Below are 6,023 nucleotides of genomic sequence, written 5' to 3'. Positions count from 1 at the left end.
GCGGGGGTGAGTTCAGATACCGACATTAATGTTCTGATTTTAATTTACTTCAAAAATCCCTTGGCATAGAAAACCAATTACCTTTTGGTTTTTCCTTTGTTCTGAGTCTTTCCCTTATATTTTTTAGTCTGTATTTTGAGTTGATGCTTCATACTGCAGAGAAAACATTCGGAGCAGGCTGAGCTGAAGAGCAGAGAGTGTTGTAGTGAGAAACGAATGAGGTTCTAGGCCTAATTTGCTGTTATTTTACTGTGAGGCCTTGAAAAGCCATTTCACTCCTCTGGGCTTTAGTGTTATCTTTTGTAAAATTAAACAGCTGACCAGCATGAGCTCCAAGATTTCTTCCAGCTCTGAAAATTCGTCACCCTATACTTACACCTGGGTCACCCTTCTCTGCTGATGTGTATTGCTTTTTTAAAAATTCGTATTAATTCATTTTATTTCCTACTTAATCTCTTATGCCTTTTAATGGCCATATTTATGGTTCTGTTGCATTAGCTATATTCTTTTAAACAGACACGGATGATTTTACATACAGATCTTTCAAGAAAAACAATGACACGGTCAATATGGCCATGTTTTTAAAATTAAAAAAAAAAAAGATTGTTTTCTTTCACTCTTCCCTTTCCAAATTATTTTTTTTTGTTATAGCACAACTTATATATTCCAAATGGACAAAAAATTAGTGTCATTTACAGTATCTTAAGATAAATTGCCTTTGAATGAGAGCTTCCTTTCCAGTACTTTGATGTCTACAAGACGTATCTAGAAAATGTACTGCTGTGGAAAATGACTGCTTAAATCGAATGGGGGGAGGGGGGAGGGCCTGTGGTTTCTCTTTTTGATTAATTGCTGTAACACTGTCCTTCGGGCGGCTGAGGGAGTTTCGTGTTTTCTTTAGACATCATTAGGCGCGGAGCTCTTGCAGGACAACTTTGATGCTATATGAATTCTGCCATTTTGCTAGCACTGATATGGCTCTTGGGTCCACCACTCCATTAGAACTATTAACTCCGTTCATGTTAATTTTTGTTACAAATCTTACAAAGGGGGGTGCTTCTGGATATTTAGGTCCACATTCTATTTTAAGGCTGTATATTTGGTTTTCGTAAATTGTCCGAGCCCGTGGTGGCTGCCATCTTGCGTCGCTGTCACTGGAAGCTCAAATTATTTTTAACTTAGATGTTTCTTCACTCTGCAGATTCTTCAGTTTCCAGCATCAGTCTTTTAGCCAGGGATAATAGTTAAGGATCTTGATCATCCTACAATGAAAACATTTATTGAGTACCTACTATGAGTCAGGCACTCCGCTAGGTGCTACAAATACAAAGACGGACAAACCCTGGACCTTGTAAACTAGGACTAAGAGAAAGTGTCCCTGCATGCCTGGAAGTTAATGTGCTGCTTCCTACCCCCCACCATTCCTGCTGGGTCCCAGAACTGACTTCCAGGATATCATACTGAAAATCTGCTAATGTGGAGAAATAATCTAGAGCAGAGGAACACGCTCTTCATACAAAAAATATGGCTTCTGTTGTGTACATGTGGCAAATGAACTTAACTCTTACAAATTGCCTAAGCTTTCTTATCTGTAAAATAAAAAAAATTGTGTTTGTGGACTTGGGACAGGGATCGGGCTCCATGATTCTAAGACTCATTCTAACTCTTATAGGTCTGTGGTGTTGATTTAAAGTTCATTTATACAGGGACACCTGGGTGTCTCAGTTGGTTAAGCGTCTGCCTTCGGCTCAGGTCATGATCCTGGGGTCCTGGGATCGAGTTCCACATCGAGCTGCTTGCTCAGTGGGGAGCCTGCTTCTCCTTCTGTCTCTCGCCCCTGCTTGTGCTCACTCTCTCTGACAAATAAATAAAATCTTTTTTAAAAAAGTTCAATTATACAATGCTTTCTATAAAAAGGACTCAGGACTATACTTCTTTATAAAGACTAGCAGAAATGAAGTAAAATCCATGGCATCTTCCATTGTAAGAAAACTTCCTTTGTAGGAAAACTAAATACATATCTAGCCAAGTCTATTTATCTATGGTGGTGGACTAATTGGTCAAGCCCACAAGATCAATGGAATAAAAACTCACTTTAACATGGGGCACCTACATTCAAAAATAAATCTCATATCTTGGCTGATTGTGAAGATAATTATTATTTTTCAAGGTAAAGGTGAAGTAAAGTTGAAAGTATTCTTCACTAGAAGACCTGCACTACAAGAAATGTTAAAGGAAGTCTTTTGGGCAGAAAGAGAAATGATACCAGTTGGAAATGTGGATCTCCACAAAGGAATAAAGAGCTTTCCATGGATACAAATTTCATTAGCTGGTATTCCAGTCTCTACCAGACCAGAGGCAGCAAATGAAGAAATGGAGAGTAGAAGGTCTGGTGGAAACAGATACACACATCATTCAGCAAAGGAATTCAGCCGATAAGCCTACACCTAGGGAAGAAAACAGGAAAAAGAAAATTCATTGGAGGAGGGGGAGAAAGAGAGGAGAAGAAGAAATAATTTTAAAATTCCAGTAAGTGAATGCCAATTTGTGTTGGCCACCAAGAAAAAAACAATCAAATTCAAAATACCCTTTAAGAAAAGTGAGATATGTCTATGAGAGAATTTTGTCTAAATTGAGTAAAATAAAATTTCCTTACTAGACTAGTAAAAATTGTTTAAATAGACCTTATACCATTTTCTGATAATTTCGTGGCTCCTGCTGGGTCCTGGTTGGCAGAAACTCTGCCTTCTGCCTCTGGATCCCCAATTCTGTTTGCCCTCGGGGCACGTGCTCTAAGCACGGTACCCACGCAACACGTGCCTTTGATTGAATCCTTGATACATTCATTTCCAGACTTTCCACTAAAATTCAGTCCTCCTGAAGGCATAGTTAGCTACCCCTTTTGAAAGGATAAGCTGAAGAAACCCTAGCACTTGTCTATTTTTCAAATACTATGAAGTTTTAAAAGCAAACGTAATTTTGCCTCTTGTCCCATGTTTAGGCTGAGGAGTCAGGAAAACTTTTTCCGATTGCTTTACGGCAAATATCCTTCTCGTCTCTTAGACTATGCCCGCATTAGACGTGGTGAACATTCTCTCATGATTCTTACCTTAGCAATCTTCCTCCTCACTTTGGAACTATGGCTCTGAACACAAACCCGAGTGCAAATCACGGCGCTCCAGAGGCCACTACCCAGCACCTGGCTCGACCACAGAATCCCATTTCAGCTGTCCGTGCCACGAGTTGGCCAGTGGTTGTGTACTAGGAAAAGTCCCTCCGCATTCTTCCAGAGTCTAAATTATGTCTTCCCATGCGGAACTGATGGAAGTCCGAACAAGCAAAACAGAACCGATTGGAAGTTACACAGGGCCAGATTCGTGGTGTGCAATCTGTGCAATCATCTAGGCCCCTGCACTCAGAAGGGCCCTGGGCTTGCTTTAATGCTCTGCTGTCGCTGTCATGAAATATTTAGTAATTCTGGTTTGGACTTGGGTTTTGTAAGTGACGTCAGCTGGGACAACGGAGCATCCGTGTGAGCAGAGGGGATCCCTTCACATGCATCTCCATTATTCCCTATCTCACCCTTCACACATGGCGTCACAGTGTCCCATGGACACAGAAGTCCAGTGGGCCCACGATGCGGGGGACTCCAGCAAAACTCAAAGCAGGTACAAGGTAAGTGTGTTCCATCTCTGATTGAGTAAATGGGAGCCCTGAGAGCCCTAAGAGGTCATCCTTTTCTTTTATCATAAATTCTTCTGATGCAGATAGAAGGCAACGGTGTTCTAAGCAACACAAATGACCAAGAAAACCTGCCATATCCTTTCTTCCTCATGTTACTTAGCCAACCACTTACTGTGCATATTTGGCATAGAAAAAAAAGGAAAGATAGGACAACCCATAGTCCCTTTTTCTTTCGGTCCTTATTTACTCATCAGCAAGCCAAAGGCAGAGAGTGTTGCCTGAATGTGCATGAATCAGGAAGTGACATAAAAACAGCTGAAGTACTTTTGTTCAGTATTTCCACCGCTCTGGGAAGAACAAAATACATACGCATGCATGAGGTACAAGATATACATTGTGTAATTTCAGTGCAAGTCATATTTGCACTTAATACAATTATATTTGTTCTTATAGTTGCAGTTACAATTTGCATTGCACAATATAAAGATGAATGATAAAGATAAAATTCATGCTAGTATTAAAATTTTAATTTTTTCTTTATTTTAGAATGACAATAGCAAATAAAAAACCACCATAACAAGTCAAGAGAGAAATTGCAGAAGAAAGGAGAAGATACTTTAGTACCTTTAACGGCACCCTTTCCCTGATTTTTAAACCAGGATCCCACATTTTCATTTAGCGTGAGCACTGTGAATTATGTACCCAGCCGTGAGGTAGGAAAAGCAGAAAATGATGAGGAGAAAGTAAAACTTGAAGCAGTAACAGGAAAACATTTAAATGACTATTTCTTCAGGTAATTGCCAAAAAAAGTGTTGTAACTATTCATTCCGAGAGAGTGATATACTAAAAAGTTCTCCGTTACCTGCATCATTTAGACAAAGCACCTTTATTTCCCAAGCATTTGTCAACCTAATGTCTGCAGTAACAAGGGACAGTACGCTAGGGGGCAGCAGCTACCGTGCGTCAGCCCTCTAGGGCTCTGAAGCCCAGGATCAGTGATTTCCTTACTTAGGAGACCCTGAGGAAATGAAGAGATACTGACTACCTAAGAAATCGGCTGTTTATGTTAATTTGCTCTGCTGCATTGTTTCAGAGACGATGGGCTTCTTACTCCAAGGACTTGAGGTGTTTCTTTGCCAAAAATGAAGTACCAGTGAACGTGTTTTTATCTGCTCACACTCTATGACACATTCTTAAAGTGAAAAGTAACATAGTCAGGGGGTGCCTGGGTGGCTCAGCCCATTAAGCATCTTCCTTTGGCTCAGGTCCTGATCCCAGGGTCTTGGGATCGAGCCCCACGTTGGGCTCCCTGCTCAACGGGAAGCCTGTTTCTCCCTCTCCCTCTGCCCCTCATTCCCCCCTCCAAATAAATAAATAAAATCTTTTTAAAAAATAGTAACATAGTGTGAAAGATCATTTTATTTTATTTTTTTAAGATTTTATTTATTTATTTGAGAGAGAGTGAGCGAGAGAGAGAGCACAAGCCAAAGGGAGCAGCAGAGAGAGAGAAGCCGACTCCCCGCCGAGCAGGGAGCCCGATGTGGGACCCGATCCCAGGCCCCGGGGATCATAACCTGAGCCCAAGGCAGATGCTTAACCAACTGAGCCACCCAGGCACTCCCTGAAAGATCATTTTAAACTTAGTTTCCCTGTACAACCTAGTAGTAACTGGTCATTTTTATCAACTATGGATTTGATCAAAAGAAACAACTCATTTCACTGAGGCCACTTAGCAGCTATCAAGTGGTAACAATTTTGTAATCATGAAGAGTGCGCAGATTTCAGAGGAAAACTGCCAAGTCAAAGGATTAGAAAACCATTTGCAAAATCCACAGTCACTCAACATGGCTGGAATTGAAGAATCAGAATGTGCTGAACAGAACAAGAATCTAGTAGCCCATATTTTAAAGGAGATAATTTGCAAAGATCACTATATTTACCAAGATATGGAAAGCTATGCAGTTAGCATGAAGGCGAGAATGGCATTGCCCTACAGATGAGTTGGCTCAAACATAGCTTGCAGTATTATATTCAGTTGCTCCCACAAGATTTCCCAAATAAAAATTTTGCAAACAGTGGACTGAAAGTTCTATGAAACAGTATGTTAAGAAACCACTGTAGCGGGTGCCTGGGTGGCTCAGTTGGTTAAGCGACCGCCTTCGGCTCAGGTCATGGTCCTGGAGTCCTGGGATCGAGTCCCGCATCGGGCTCCCTGCTCGGCGGGGAGTCTGCTTCTCCCTTTGACCCTCCCCCCTCTCATGTGCTCTCTCTCTCTGTCTCTCTCTCTCTCAAATTAAAAAAAAAAAAATCTTAAAAAAAAAAAAAAGAAACCACTGTAG

At 41.0% G+C, this 6,023-nt stretch overlaps 1 pseudogene; it reads right to left on the bottom strand.

Moving 5' to 3' along the window:
* Positions 1-647: 647 nt before the first annotated feature.
* LOC123839786 (ubiquitin-conjugating enzyme E2 variant 1-like) lies at positions 648-3,593 on the bottom strand (annotated as a pseudogene).
* Positions 3,594-6,023: the final 2,430 nt, after the last annotated feature.

This window comes from Mirounga angustirostris, unplaced genomic scaffold (assembly GCF_029215605.1).
Source record: "Mirounga angustirostris isolate CCGP_5_RB_7025 unplaced genomic scaffold, mMirAng1.0.hap1 SCAF_5, whole genome shotgun sequence".
In the NCBI taxonomy this organism is placed as follows: Eukaryota; Metazoa; Chordata; class Mammalia; order Carnivora; family Phocidae; genus Mirounga; species Mirounga angustirostris.
The sequence above is the reverse complement of the archived record's forward strand: the minus strand, read 5'-3'. Positions and strand labels throughout refer to the sequence as shown.